Here is a 14222-nt window from a genome sequence, read left to right on the forward strand (position 1 = left end):
GAGTGAATAAATGAAGAAATACAGTTGGAGCCCTGGCTGGTTTGACTCAATGGGTAGAGCATCAGCCTGCGGACTGAAGGGTCCCGGGTTTGATTCTGGTCAAGGGCATGTACCTCGGTTGCAGGCTCGATCCCTGGCCCTGGTTTGGGGCGGGTATGGAAGGCAGCCAATTAAAATTTCTCTCCCTCACTGTCTCTCCCCCTCCCTCCCACTCTCTCTAAAAATCAATGGAAAAATGTCCTCGGGTGAGGATGAACAAAAACAAACAAAGCCAAGAAACACAGTTTGAAAATTTTGCAGGAGGAGCAGTATTACACACTAGTGACACTTCCCTAAGGGGTTCCTGCCCTTCGCCCCGAGGGCACTGAACTGTAAACTGAGGGGAATAGATCTGGACCTTGTTTTGCAAATTCACTGCAGCAAATGGTGACCTTTGTGCAAATAGCAGCTAGAATCCCTCTGGGAAAGAGGGAAACATTGAACTTCTCCCTGGAATCCTGGTTGTCCTCTATGGTTTCCTGTTTTCTCTTGAACAGACAGCTGCCTCCACCACACATTCTCACCCTGTTTCTCAGGCTTTGCCTGGCCTGGTCAGCGTGGCTGTGGTTGTTGGCTGGGGTAGGGGAGGGTAGCCTTAGACTCTCCTTTCCCCCGGAGCTGTGTGGCCTGCAGTCCCAAGGGCTCTTCCTTCCTCTCCTTCCCCTCGTCCTCCTCCCCCTCCTCTCCTCCTCCCTCCTCCTCCTCCATCCTCCTCCTCCTCCTCCCCCTCCTCCCCCTCGTCCCCCACCTCCTCCTCCTCTTCCTCTCCTCCTCTTCCTCCTCCTCCATTTCCTCCTCCTCCTCCTCCTCCTTCTCCCACCTCCCACCCCCCAACCCCCACCTCCAAACTCCTCTTTCAGCTTCAGCTTCAGGTAGGAAATTCCCAGGATACTGACAGACATGTCCTTTGACAGAGCGGGTGAAGCTGCTTTATTCCTTTGGGTGTCCCCGTGATTACCTTTTTTCTGAAGCAAAAGAAGAAAGGGCTGGGGAGGGTCGCCAGCAGCCCAAGTCCTCTTACACGATGGGGGCGCCTTCCAGAACTGGCAGGGCTACCAGAGGCGGACCCAGAGGGCAGCCGGCAGGCGGCCTTTTATTCCTCCCGCAGCCGGGAGGAGAGGGCCCAGGTCAGAGCAAAGGAAAGGGGGGCGAGAGGGGGCCTCCTGCATAAGCTGGGCGCCCGCTGAACCCAAGAACGCGGAGACAGATTTATTTCTCAGCCACTTCTCTGCCAGGCTGCTTTGGATAAACAACGTTCACGTCCCTTTAAATGCTCACTTGGTTTTTCCCTGTAGCTCTGGGCTGTTATTTCAAGGCGTCAAGCTTTTCAGGTTGAAAAATGCATGTTTGTTTGCCCGCTGTTTTTCTTTGTATTGATCTCCAGAAATCAGCGTTTCCTCGGCTTGATGGCCACCTCACTCTTACCCACACCCCCTTCCAGAACTGTCCGCCAAGCCGGACCGGACGTGTGGACACATTTCAGAGAGGTCAGCCGGGAGGTGAGAGGGGGAAGGTGGCCCCTGCTGGGTGGTGACACCGTTGACAAGCTGCCATCCTCTTCGGACCCGCACAGAAGGTGAGCGGCAGAGCACAGTCTGGGAGTCCAGGTCACCACGGTGTCCCCGTGTCCCCGGGACACGCACGGCCCGCACCGGGCTGGGATCAAAGCCAGCCAGCTTCGGCGGCGACAGGGCTGGCAGGGAACACGGCCCACGGCGAGAAGCTCAGTATCCAGCCCAGGCTGCGAGCTGGCCTCTCTTCACACAGAGCCTGCCGGTGTGCTCAGTTGCCAAAGAAAACCTGTCGTTCATTCCCGAGCCCTTGGTTTCCTCCCAAAGTGCGGAACGGGGCTGGTACAGCAGGGCTGGGCACCCATGCCTCAGGCTGGTTTGTCCCGGATTCAACCACCCAACCTCATCTCCCACCGTCTCCCTCCCACACCCTGAATCCAGCCCTCCTCCTCTTCTCACCTCCTTCAACTTACCCGAGAGCCTTCACGCTCCTGAGGTCCCCAACGGCCTCCCCTGTCTAGCAGGCCCCCTTCTCCCGTCTCCCCGCCCTGAGCTCCATCCAGCTCTAGGGCTGGGCCGGTTCCAGGCCTCCTTCCAGGCCCACCGGCTGGGAGTGCCTCCTGAGGACGGTCCGTCGCCCTAACGTTTTGTAAAGCCTGCGGGCCGGGGAGGGATTATTGATACTTTGGATTTCTGCAAAGGTCAGCATATAGCAGGTACTCAATAAGCAGCAATCGAATCAACAATCTGAATGGACCGGCTCGTTGAGTGCTAAGAGGATAGGAAAGTTAGTTAGAAAGAAGGTGGCTATGCAGCCAAGAAAAATCCTATGGACTATCATTGGGTCAGTCCCATGTCTTTACTCAGCCGGCACCCGATACACGTCTGTGGGCTCACTCACTCACTTAGCTGTGGGCTGATGTTGATGTCTCTGCCTGCGGCTGGGGCCCTGGAGTTATCACCCCGTCTCGTGAGCCTTGGCCCGGTAGGTCTCCCACATACCTCAGTGGGGGAGCTGGTTACCCGCGCAGAAGTGAATGAATGAGGACTGGCCTTCCCAGTCGGGCCTCCACGGAATCCCTCCTCCGGACCATCAGGGAATTTGGTCCTGTGTTGAAGAGCCCCCTGTAGGCCCAGGCGGAACACATCCCTGGGCCAACAAGGACGGCGAGGACGATGGGGGCCTGGGTGGAGCAAGGGGAACCACACGAGGGCCCACAGGACGTGGACGTGGGAGGTCAGCGCCGCAGACATCCAAAGCCTGACTCAGGTGGCTGTGCCCGCTCCCGTGGGCAGGTCACCGCCCCCCTGGGCCCTGACACGTGCTGGTTCCCTGTCATACACGATTCTGCTCAGACACAGACCTCGGCCATCCCCTCGCTGTCCCCACAAACATGCTCCACGCCACTGGCACGTTCCCGAGTCCTTTCAGCTCCCTTTCCCCGGGTTTGCTCAGCGGCTCTTCCTCAGCTGCCCACTCCCAGCATTTCACACTTAGCAGGAACCTGCAGGCTGAGATCTGCAGCTGGTTCCTGATTCCCGGCCACCCCTAACTTCTCCACGGGGCCTCCTTAGCCCCCACAGGGAAGAAAGCGTCTTCGGGAGCTACGCCAGCATCAGGGAGCAACAGCGGCGACCTTGTCCTTGAGGGTATGCTGTGGTTTAAGCGGCTGCAGGTCCCGGGCCCTTGAGGATCCACAGAACATGCTGGCCTGTCCTCTCCCTGCCGGCAGGTGGGCTCCAGGCCAGGTTCCCCTCGCAGCTTCGGCGGCACCTGGGCAGGTGGGTCTCCACTCATCCCGGATGGAGGTGGGTTTCCGCTCATCCCGGATGGAGGTGGCTCTCCGCTCATCCCGGATGGAGGTGGGTCTCCGCTCATCCCGGATGGAGGTGGGTCTCCGCTCATCCCGGATGGAGGTGGGTCTCCGCTCATCCCGGATGGAGGTGGGTCTCCGCTCATGGTGGATGGAGGTGGGTCTCCGCTCATCCCGGATGGAGGTGGGTCTCCGCTCATCCCGGATGGAGGTGGGTCTCCGCTCATCCTGGATGGAGGTGGGTCTCCGCTCATCCCGGATGGAGGTGGGTCTCCGCTCATCCTGGATGGAGGTGGGTCTCCGTTCATCCTGGAAGGAGGTGGCTCTCCGCTCATGGTGGATGGAGGTGGCTCTCCGCTCATCCCGGATGGAGGTGGGTCTCCGCTCATCCCGGATGGAGGTGGGTCTCTGCTCATCCCGGATGGAGGTGGGTCTCCGCTCATCCCGGATGGAGGTGGGTCTCCGCTCATCCCGGATGGAGGTGGGTCTCCACTCATCCTGGATGGAGGTGGGTCTCCGCTCATCCCGGATGGAGGTGGGTCTCCGCTCATCCCGGATGGAGGTGGGTCTCCGCTCATCCCGGATGGAGGTGGGTCTCCGCTCATCCCGGATGGAGGTGGGTCTCCGCTCATCCCGGATGGTGGTGGGTCTCCGCTCATCCCGGATGGAGGTGGGTCTCCGCTCATCCCGGATGGAGGTGGGTCTCCGCTCATCGTGGATGGAGGTGGGTTTCCGCTCCCACTCATCCCGGATGGAGGTGGGTCTCCGCTCATCCCGGATGGAGGTGGGTCTCCGCTCATCCCGGATGGAGGTGGGTCTCCGCTCATCCCGGATGGAGGTGGGTCTCTGCTCATCCCGGATGGAGGTGGGTCTCCGCTCATCCCGGATGGAGGTGGGTCTCCGCTCATCCTGGAAGGAGGTGGGGGTCTGGCTGCCATCGGCCTCCTGCTGTCGCAGGTGGGGACTCCTTAGAGGCCGGGATGGGAGCAGGAGGAATGGGAGCAGGAGGTAGGCGCTCCAGCAACTGCTCCTGCGTGACGCCTCTAACCCCCTCTGACTCCCCCAGAGGGACGGGGGCGGGGGGGGTGGGGGTCTACTCTGGCGGGCAGGGCTGCCGCCGGGTTTGGTTTGTTTTCCTGCGGTGCCGGGTGGAATGGAGTGGTCGTTGTCTGAAATGTCTCACGCTCACCGTGTTAGAGCACACACACATGATGGCAGTAGTAGCTCCCCGGTGTTTTCTCGCTCTTTTTTCCACACCTTAAGCCAGTGGTCGGCAAACTGCGTCTCGCGAGCCACAGGCGGCTCGTGAGCCGCGGTTTGCCGCTCTGTTGACTAGTGAGTTTGCCGACCACTGGTCTAAGACATAAGAAGTGCCTCCCTTGTTACCGATCTGAGGTTGGACGTTGCCTGAAGCCATGGGGCACATGGGCGCGATGCCCTGAGCTGTGTTTTTATTGTTTTGCTCGGTAAGAAGGGGGACTGTCCCCGAGGGGGTGGCCTCGGTGTGCTGTTGGTTCCCGGGAGCTGCAGGCATAGCCGGTCGTTTCAGATCAAGGCTCCCATGGGCTGGGGCCAAGGCTGTAAAATACCGTTTCATGGAGAGTTGCCTCATCGCTGCCTGCATTTTTATGGCTTCACAACCCAACGTGGATTAAAAATAACCCAAACGTTCCAGCACTTTGTACATTTCAGCGTTATTTTATCCGCAGGCCCAGGTGGGGGGGGAGTGCGAGGTGGAAAGACGGGGCTGGCCCCTCGGAGCTGGGAGGGATGCTTACACCCACGAAGCCAGAAAGCGCCAGCACCGCAGCCCCGTTTCCCGGGCGTGCTTTCCACAGAGGCCGCTGCTGCCAGGAAGCCAGGCAGGATTGCCTTAGGGCCTGCAAGAGCACTCCGTGCCCAGCGGGCGATGCTGGTGCGGACGGAGGTCTGTGGCTGTGCGAGGAGCTCAGGGCACTGACGTGCGTGTTCACGAGAGAAATGGGTAGCAAAGCCCAAGAGTTATTAGCAAGCTGGGAGCAGAAATGTATGTAGAGAGTTACATGACCAAATGGCAACTTCATGCGGGATACCTGGGAAATAAAAAAGATTGCAGGCGCCGGCCCAGACACACACTCGCACACCCAGACCGCGGGGGCGGAGAGGCGGTAAGAAGTGTTTAGCCAAGACAAGAGCCCTGGGCAGCCCAGGGAGGGCCAAGCAATGTATAAGCGGAGGCAGACCGGGAAGCACAGAGAGACGGGCCCACAGCAGGTCTCAGTCGCGCCTCCATGTGTCGTCAGAGAGCGTCGGTCAGTCCTCTCTGGAGCAAAGCTGAAGGGGGAGAGCTAGTGTTTGCGTCGTCAAATCCCTTCATGCGCGATGCCTTGGCCGAGACCCTGCCGGAGTTCTATAGGAATCTGGGACCGCGTGTGCAAACCAGAGGACGCCAGATGGCGATGGGCATCTCAGAAAAGACTTGCGTCCTGGGCCTCACCTCTGCTCCTGGGCCAGCATCACAGCTCCCAGAGGTGACGAGGCGGCTCCCAGGCTCGCCCAAGGCCACCGGGGCTAGGACCACGGAGCTGGGATCCGAGGACAAGTTCTGAGGCTCGAAGGCCCCTCTGGTGACCTTGCTCCAGGCTCCCCGGGAGAGGGTGGTCCTCTGCAGGGCTCAGTGAGCACCCGAGACAGAGCAGCGCGTTCTCACCTCTGTGCCGTGGCAGCTTCCACTGAGGTCACCTCAGCTCCGTGGCTGCTGCCTTCTTCTTCGGTCCCCGATGGGCCGTTCACCTGGCAGACCAGTGCCCCCCATTAAAACGTGCGCACGAGTGTTTCCAGTAAAACCGCACGAGGCATTTCCGGTGTAGGAACATGAAAAGGGTAATGTAAATTTTCCAGGCTAGTATTTCTCTAGGACGCATTTACCCAACCTGCTTTTTCCCCTGCTTGCCTCACTGTTTTTCCACATTACGCTAATCCCGAAATGCCAGCGGGATTCTGGTGTGTGTCACTGCTCGCCTGACCCTGGCCTCGTATGGGGACCTTCTATTCTGCACGCACTTGCCTTCTTCCACTGCTGGTGTTCCTGTCAGGTTCTGCAGACGCCGATGTTGTACCTGTCGCAGTAACATTCAAATCGTGAAAACAGACACTGAAGGCTCGAGGCCTCAAAAGTTATCCTGAAGATGTAGCTCAGAAACCTCCAACTGTAGAAGCACTCACTTTCTTATGGCTGGTGCGGGTTTTACTAAGACAGAGGGTAGAAGTGAAGGAAATGCTTGCATTTAAAGAAGTTTTTATCTATGCAATTTTCCCCACTCCCACTTTTCTTTCTTGGTTTCTTTCTCTTATTCTTTCCTTCTGTCTTCCTTTTATTTCCCACAACAAGATATTCTTTGTAGTATATTTAAAATTTATTATTTGCAGTGCATTTAAAAAGAAAGGTTGAGAAATGTGTATGGTTATATACAGTTAATTTTTTTCTTACCTAGAGATGTATAAGTTGCATTTCTAATACAGTGGCATGTCATATATATGTATACACACACACACACACACACACACACACACACACACTGAGTGGCCAGGTTATTATGATCTCTGAACGCATAATAATCTGGCCACTCAGTGTATATACTGTATATACACATACATATACATACATATATGTGTATATATGTATACATATACATACACACATATATATATATATATATATATATTTCTGATTTAAAAATGCATTGTGGTTGTATTCTGAACCAAGGGAACTATTGGAAAGCATCCCTCACACAAAACAAAAGCTTCTTGAGGCTAAGTCTGGTGTGTGTGTGTGTGTGTGTGTGTGTATGTATATATGTGTGTATGTATGTGTGTATGTGCATGTGTGTGTATGTATGTGTGCATGTGTGTATGTGTGTGTATGTGTTTGTGTGTGTATGTGTGTGTATGTGCGTGTGTGTATGTGTGTGTGTGTGTGTGTGTGTGTGTGTGTGTGTGTGTGTGTGTGTGTAGGGATGAGTCTGGCATTCCTGGCCTGAGTTGTTCATGACCCGTCGCCCTGCAGACATCTCCCCAGGCTGCCATGTGGGCACGTGTCCGTGCACGGCTTTGACAGTTGGGATCGGGGAGCAGGCGAAGGAACCATTAAGAGAATGGTGACAAGTGGCTCAGGAGGCACCCATTTTTGCAAAGAGAGCGGATGGTAGAAGGGTTAGCATTCAGAGTCTACAGGGCCTCTCTGACAGCCTCCTACGTCACGCTAAGGCTGATGATTGAATTTCACATGCCTGGCGGGGAGCCCATAAAAATGATCACACGCTGCAGCAAACCACAGTGCCCTGTCAGAGTCCAGTTTCTCCCCGGGTGAAATAGAGTGCTCACAGCAATTGCCTGTTGGGATTGCAGAAAGCTTGCCTGTCCTAGGAAACCGAGAAGTGCAAGGAATCTGAGAGCAGGACAGAAATGGACACTCCTTGCCTGTAAGATGAAAGAGGAGACGCTCTCTTCAAGTCCTTTCACAGGGCTTCCGGTGTGACCTGTGACGAGGGTCCTGATGGGAAATGGGGAGACTGGTGGGTAGACTTCTCCTTCCCTTTTCAACCAAGACAGAGCCACTTCCAGACCGTCTATCTAACAGAGAGAGTCTGGGGAAAGACGTCACTTGATAAAAAAGAGATTTTGCGCTCAAAATGTTTGGAATCCGCGGGACTAGATGCGTCCTCAGGCCCTTGGCCCTGGACTTGGGGAAGAGCAGTGCCTCCCGCATTGGACAGTGTGCCCACCTCGCCCGAGACGACGTGGCTGTGGTTTGGTTCTATGCTTTCCGAGCCGAGATGATCTAGAAGGAATGTGAGATGGGCGCGGTGCACAGGCCCTGATGAAGGAGGCTGCAGTGGGCATTTTCCTCTGTTCTCCTGGGGTCCGTGCTGTTTGACACAGGAAAACACTCTCCAGCCAGATCTCCCTCCAGACCTTGGGGACTCTCTTTAATGGGGCCAGGGCTTCAGAGAAGCAATTTTACCTTCATCTGACAGAACATGAGAAAATCCAGGAACCTGTCAGGAAACTTTCTTGTCTCCATTGGAGTTTTTGTTGTTGTTGTTGTTGTTAATTCTCATTAGAGGATATTTTTTCCCATTGATTTTTAGAGAAAGTGGAAGGGAGGGAGGGAGGGGGGAGAGAGAGAGAGATAGAGAGAGAGAGACATGGATCAGTTGCCTTCCAGTACGAGCCCTGACCTTGGATCGAACCCGCAACCTTTTGGTGTACCTGACAATGCTCCAACCAACTGAGCCATCGCTTAGGGCTCTCAGATTTCCTTTCCGCAACTCAATAAATCCTGAGACAGGATATTTTCTCCACTGAGAAGTTACTTAATGCGGCACAGAGAGGAGGAAGAGCAGGTGGGAGTTCACTCACAAGAGACAGAGCTACAGTGTAGGATTCTGACTCATCGCCTGAGTGCTTTGTTTTACAATCCGGAGAATGGGTTCTTCTGTATTGTAACTATACCAATACCAGGAAATGGCCTAGAAATAAGTATTTACAGTATGAAATATGTCCTGAAGAAATGATTCTCATAGGCAGAGAGAGCGCCTCTGTTTTCTGCTCTGGCTTGTCTTCCACCCCAAGAATCCCCCCTCCTCCCAATTTTCTTGTCAATAAACATCATATATGTGCTAAGAAAAATTGTTTCAAATAAGCTAAAGCTGCCATTTTCAGGAGAAGAAGGTTTTACTCTCTCATTTCCATTATATAGTTTTAATTGTACTTTGAAAAACGTTAGTATTTGCAAATGTTTATAATTTAAAACATCAAGAAATGCAGGATCCTACTACTATCTTAGGTTCTCCATGGAATGAGGCAAAAATAAGACATTGTATGCTGACTTCAATTTCAGATAAAATAGTGTTTGAATCCAACTTCTCTGGAATTTGGAAAGTTGCTGTTTAAACACCTCCTCTCTGAGACCTTTTAAAAAACAGCAGCACTTTTGTTAAAAACAAAATCATGAGGTTTAAACATCTTTAATGAAAAACTGCTTGCAATGAATTTGAGATTTTTCTCATCAATCATAGCCGTGTCACTTTCAAGATGTGTTTTCCAATGCAGTTCTCTATAAATTGATGACATTTCTGAGTGTATGTTCCTCTCCTATGATGAATGCTCCATTTTTCACTTGGAGCATAAAAACCCTTGAAAGATACACTACACCATGCAGCTCAGGTTCTACACCGTTTGCTATTTCATAGAAACTGTGAACCGTTAGTCATTTCCTGCAATTATTAACGACCTTAATGGCATCCCTTGGTGAAAGCCATGGTCTCCTACTCTGTTAGTTTTGGGGTCTTTTGGGAGTTCCTTAGTTTCCCTGGACCAGTTCTTTAGTGAAATAGCAGTTCTCTGCCATTTCAGCGCTAAGGTACATTCAACCCATTTTTGTGAACTTACCTGGTAACCATCCATTCTTGAGTTAGTTTGGAGTAGACATAATGTACTAATCTTCATCATCAAACATATGCCCCACTGAGAGACACGTTCCATTCATTTCAGTTCTCAAATGCACAACCCACTTTGCAGGGTCCTGCGCTGGAAACAACGGGGAGGAATTCATCGTAAGTCACTGGAGAGTCTGACTTAAGTCCTGGTGCCTCTAACTTACCTGCCTGAAGTCAACTTCAGCATAAACCCCTGCACGAGCAAGTGAAACCGCCCGACCATTCGCTTGCATGGTTGGAAGATCTGTAAGTGAACCGATGGGTGTATTTTTGGAAGAAAGAAATATGACCTCAACTGCTGATCTGACACAAAATAAAATTCCTGCAAGACTTTCCCATGCGAATAAGCATTTGGACTTAGAATGGGTACGAGTTATTGCCTTCCTGTTCTAGCTTTATCTTCATGTCTTACTCCTGGGTTCTCCTTTCATCCCTCCTCCCCTTCCACCCTGTCCGCTCCTCCCCCCAGCCCTTCTGCTGCCCTGGCATGTACGACCTTCCTGTGCGTGACCTCCAAACTCTTTGTAACGCCACCCCCTTATTCCTGCACCGCGCTTCTTCCTCGCTGTTCTAAGGAAACACAGTCTGAAGGATGAAAAGGCAAAGCTCATCTGACTGAGTCTGCCTTCGTCTTCTATTTTACCTAAACTGCTTTAGATTTAGTAGAAAGCTGGAGGTTTAGTATTTTATGAAGATCGTTTGAAATCTGCAATAGACTCTCTAGCTGCTAGAGTCTAGCAAATAAAGATCAGCACCTAGCCTGGTGTTCGTGTCCTTCCGCGTGCAGTGGGAGATTCAATTTAATCTAGAAGCTGCAATTAAAACATCGGCGCCTTGCTCCCAGTTTAACTTAATAGCCAGTAGATGTTACTGTGTATAAGGCAACGTAAAGATCGCCGCGGAAGTTTTAAAACGTTTAATGCATGGTCTGTGCCATCACAGAAAACACAAAATACAGGGTGTTCCCCCCGAAACGTATACACACTGGAACAGCTGACAGCTCAATTTTGAAAAGGAAATGTACTTTCATAAACACCGCCGTTATAATTATGTAAAGTGTGTGTTCATTTTTGGGGACACCCATATATAAGGCAATGTGTAAGCACCCAGTGACTCAGCAATTTAAATGTAAAGTCTGAAAGCCTCATTTTAGTGGCAGATCACACAACTGCATTTTCATGGTTTACACTAAATGGGATGGATTTCGCTCCCAATCCTTCCTCCCTTGAAGAGGTGACTGGCCTGCCCAGCCCACACTGGAAGCCAGAGCCCGGCGCCCCTGTGCCAGCCTTCTGGGTGGGCTGGGCTGGGACAGGTCTGCCTCGAAAGTAGGTATTGTGGTATCCGAATTCCGAGAGAAAAGGCCTCCTCTCTCCAGCACGGGGGTCACGGTGGCCCCCCAGTAAACAGAGGGTGAGGCGCAGGTGCCTACTCACAGGTGTTCACCTGCCCCTGGCCGTGAAGCATTTGGCGATGTCAGTGACCCCAGGACCCCTGCTCATTTGTAAGACGAGGCGTCTGAGCACGATCCGTGTGCTGCTTCTGGGTCGGCGACTGTATTTCTCGGGCGCCGTGAATGTCTGTCACTTGTGCCCAGTGGTGTGGGCAAAGCATGTTTTGCGGCAGCTGATTCACTCATTTTGTCTTCCCCTGGGCTTGGAACTGATTGTCTGTGTGTATCTCGTTATAAACCAACATTTGTTCTCATCGTTCTTCCAGGCTGAAGTGCAAGTGGGCGTTTCTTAAGGCAGATTTCAGAACAGTGGGTCTTTAGTCTGGAACATGAAAAGGCCGTGTGCTGAAATGAGTCTCCTCTCCGCGGGACCGAAGCTATTACAAACTCCCTCTGGGAGGTGTCAGCGGGTGGGCACCGGGAAGACGGAATTCAGGCCGCTGCGACTCTGGTGTGTGTTCGCTGAAGACCTCCAGGGCCCCCGGATGGAGACCTTCCCGGCTCTGCCCGTGGCGGGAGAGCCCCCACGGGGGGGGGATGGAGGAGTGTGGGGTGCCGTGAAAAAGGCAGGAGGAGGAATTCAGCTGCGTCTCCAAGAGGCTCTGTCTGCAAGGCTAGGGGATCATAAATTCGAGCTTGGCAGAGGAGTCAGAAGGAAAAAAAAAAAAGTCGAGACACAAGGATACAGAACAAAACATTTCCCGGGGAGAAACGAAGTGAATCGGACATGGTGTGAAGGCTGTCCTTCATGGAATGAGGGGCAATTTCAGCCCCAGCCTCGGGAGAACCTTGGAAGAGGCAAAGTGGGCTTGGGAACCGCTCCATTGTGCTCTAAAGCCTAGAGGACTCCTTTCCCAGCGGTAACTGTGTGCGTGAACGCAGCAGCCTGGGTGAAGGGATGCGGCTCAGCAATGACTTGAGCAGTCACACCCTGTGCTGTAGAATGAGAGCTCTCCGATTGTTCTGAATTACTCTCTGGCCTGGAGCCACCGCGCTCATGTATTTTACAGAAACACACACAGGTGATGACAGTTTAAGAACTCGGTGCATTAAGGTAGTAGATGGAGGGAGGGAGGGCGCTGGAGAAAGGAGGAGGAGAAGGAAGGAAAATGTAGAATGCCACAAGGTACCAGGCACTCTCCTGGGAGTATTCATACATGTGACTGAATTTCTACCATTGCGACTACCTGGAATGCTGAGTATCGTGGGAAATAAACATTCTTCCTGTGGGAGAAGAATGGAGATTTTTAAACAGCGTATTGAGCGAGAAGGAGGCGGGATTACCTCGTGGGTAAGGGTGTGGATGTGGGAGTCTAGAAGATGGGGGTTTGCATCTGGGAGGTGGTACTCGGTATTTGTTCTGAGCGTCAATGCCCTCGTCTCCACCATGATGCCCCTCGGAGGGTTCCAGTGATCGTCAGTGATCATGAGCTCTGGTGCACTGTGGTCCCAGAGTACGCCTTCTTACCCACCGTCTGACTGCTATGCCCATGCTACACGGGAGGCACCTGATGCTCATCTTGCCCAAGGTCACCGCGGGCCAGTGGCGGAAGCCCAGGTTTATGACGCCGAGCCTAGAGCACTTTGCCTTCCTGCAGTTTTGACCAGAGAAGCCAGAGCCAACGCTGGCAGATGGAAACAGCATGCCCCCGCTGTGTCTCCCCTCGCCACATCCCTTCTAGGGGCACGGATCCCCCAGGACCTACACGTATGACATCAGGACTGTCCCCTTGGGAGTGGCCCTTGAGTGACCCTTCCTCTTCCAGCTCCATTGGAATCGCCCTCGAGCCTATCCCGGAAGGAGAGCTGTCTCCATGGCAGACTTCAGGAGGGACGTACGTCACACACGAACCTATGACAATGACCACAGGGCTACCATCCCCCTGCGTCTCAGGCTATCACAGCGATTCAAAAGAAATTGGAAAGTTCTTGAAAATTCCCAAGCTTTGCATCCTCAGAATACAGCTAGCATGAGCTCCGCTTTCTGGTTGAAATCAGAGTTGGTTGACCTGACCTGACCTAACAAACAGCGTGATGATACACACACACACACACATACACACACACACACACATACACACACATACACACAAACACACACATATATACACACATATACATACACACATACACACATATACACACACACATACACACATATACACACATATAGACACATACACACATGCGCGCATGCACACACAATCTACCAAAAACGTGGGTGTTTTCACATCTGGAGTTCTTTCCAAAAGAAGAATGAAACAATACAAAAAGCACCAACTCAACACATCTGTGAAATGATTGCAAAACACCCCTGCGTCCATTTCTCGCAGGGAGTCCACGTGCTGGGAGGAGGCATGGACACAGCAGCTGGGGTCTGGCCGAGGTCTCCCCTCTCCTCTCGGGACAGGGCATGGCTCAGGCAGCTGTTGGACACGGGGTCCAGGGAGCTCGGTTCTGAGGTGGGAGAGGAGGTTTGGATATTGACATGATTTCTGTCCTTGTGGGACTCGGTAGGGAATGTGGGCACCCTAACTTCAACAACTACTTTTGAGCATTGATTCTGTGATTATATGCTGGGCACTATGCTGAGTTTTGGGGTGCAGTAGTGACCAAGAAGATACTCCCCCTGCTGTCATGAAGCCTACCACAGAGTGAGGCAGTAAAGCAATAACTATATATCAATGGCTGTGTCACCCCACTTTCCTAAGTGCCACGGAGAGTGTACCAGGGGACACGTTAGCAGAATCTACTCTGAACTTGTAAGCGAAAGACACCCTCCCGGGAAGGGGCGTAGACCGGGTCCGAAGGTAAGCCTTAGCCAGGTGGGAACGGGTGGGGGCGCTGTCCTGGAGGTGGGAAGGCTCACGGAGCCCGGAATAAGCGTGAGGAACCATCTGGCCAGGGCCCAGTGACCAAACTCGGG

The sequence above is a fragment of the Eptesicus fuscus genome, chromosome 4 (genome assembly GCF_027574615.1).
Source record: "Eptesicus fuscus isolate TK198812 chromosome 4, DD_ASM_mEF_20220401, whole genome shotgun sequence".
NCBI classification, from domain to species: domain Eukaryota; kingdom Metazoa; phylum Chordata; class Mammalia; order Chiroptera; family Vespertilionidae; genus Eptesicus; species Eptesicus fuscus.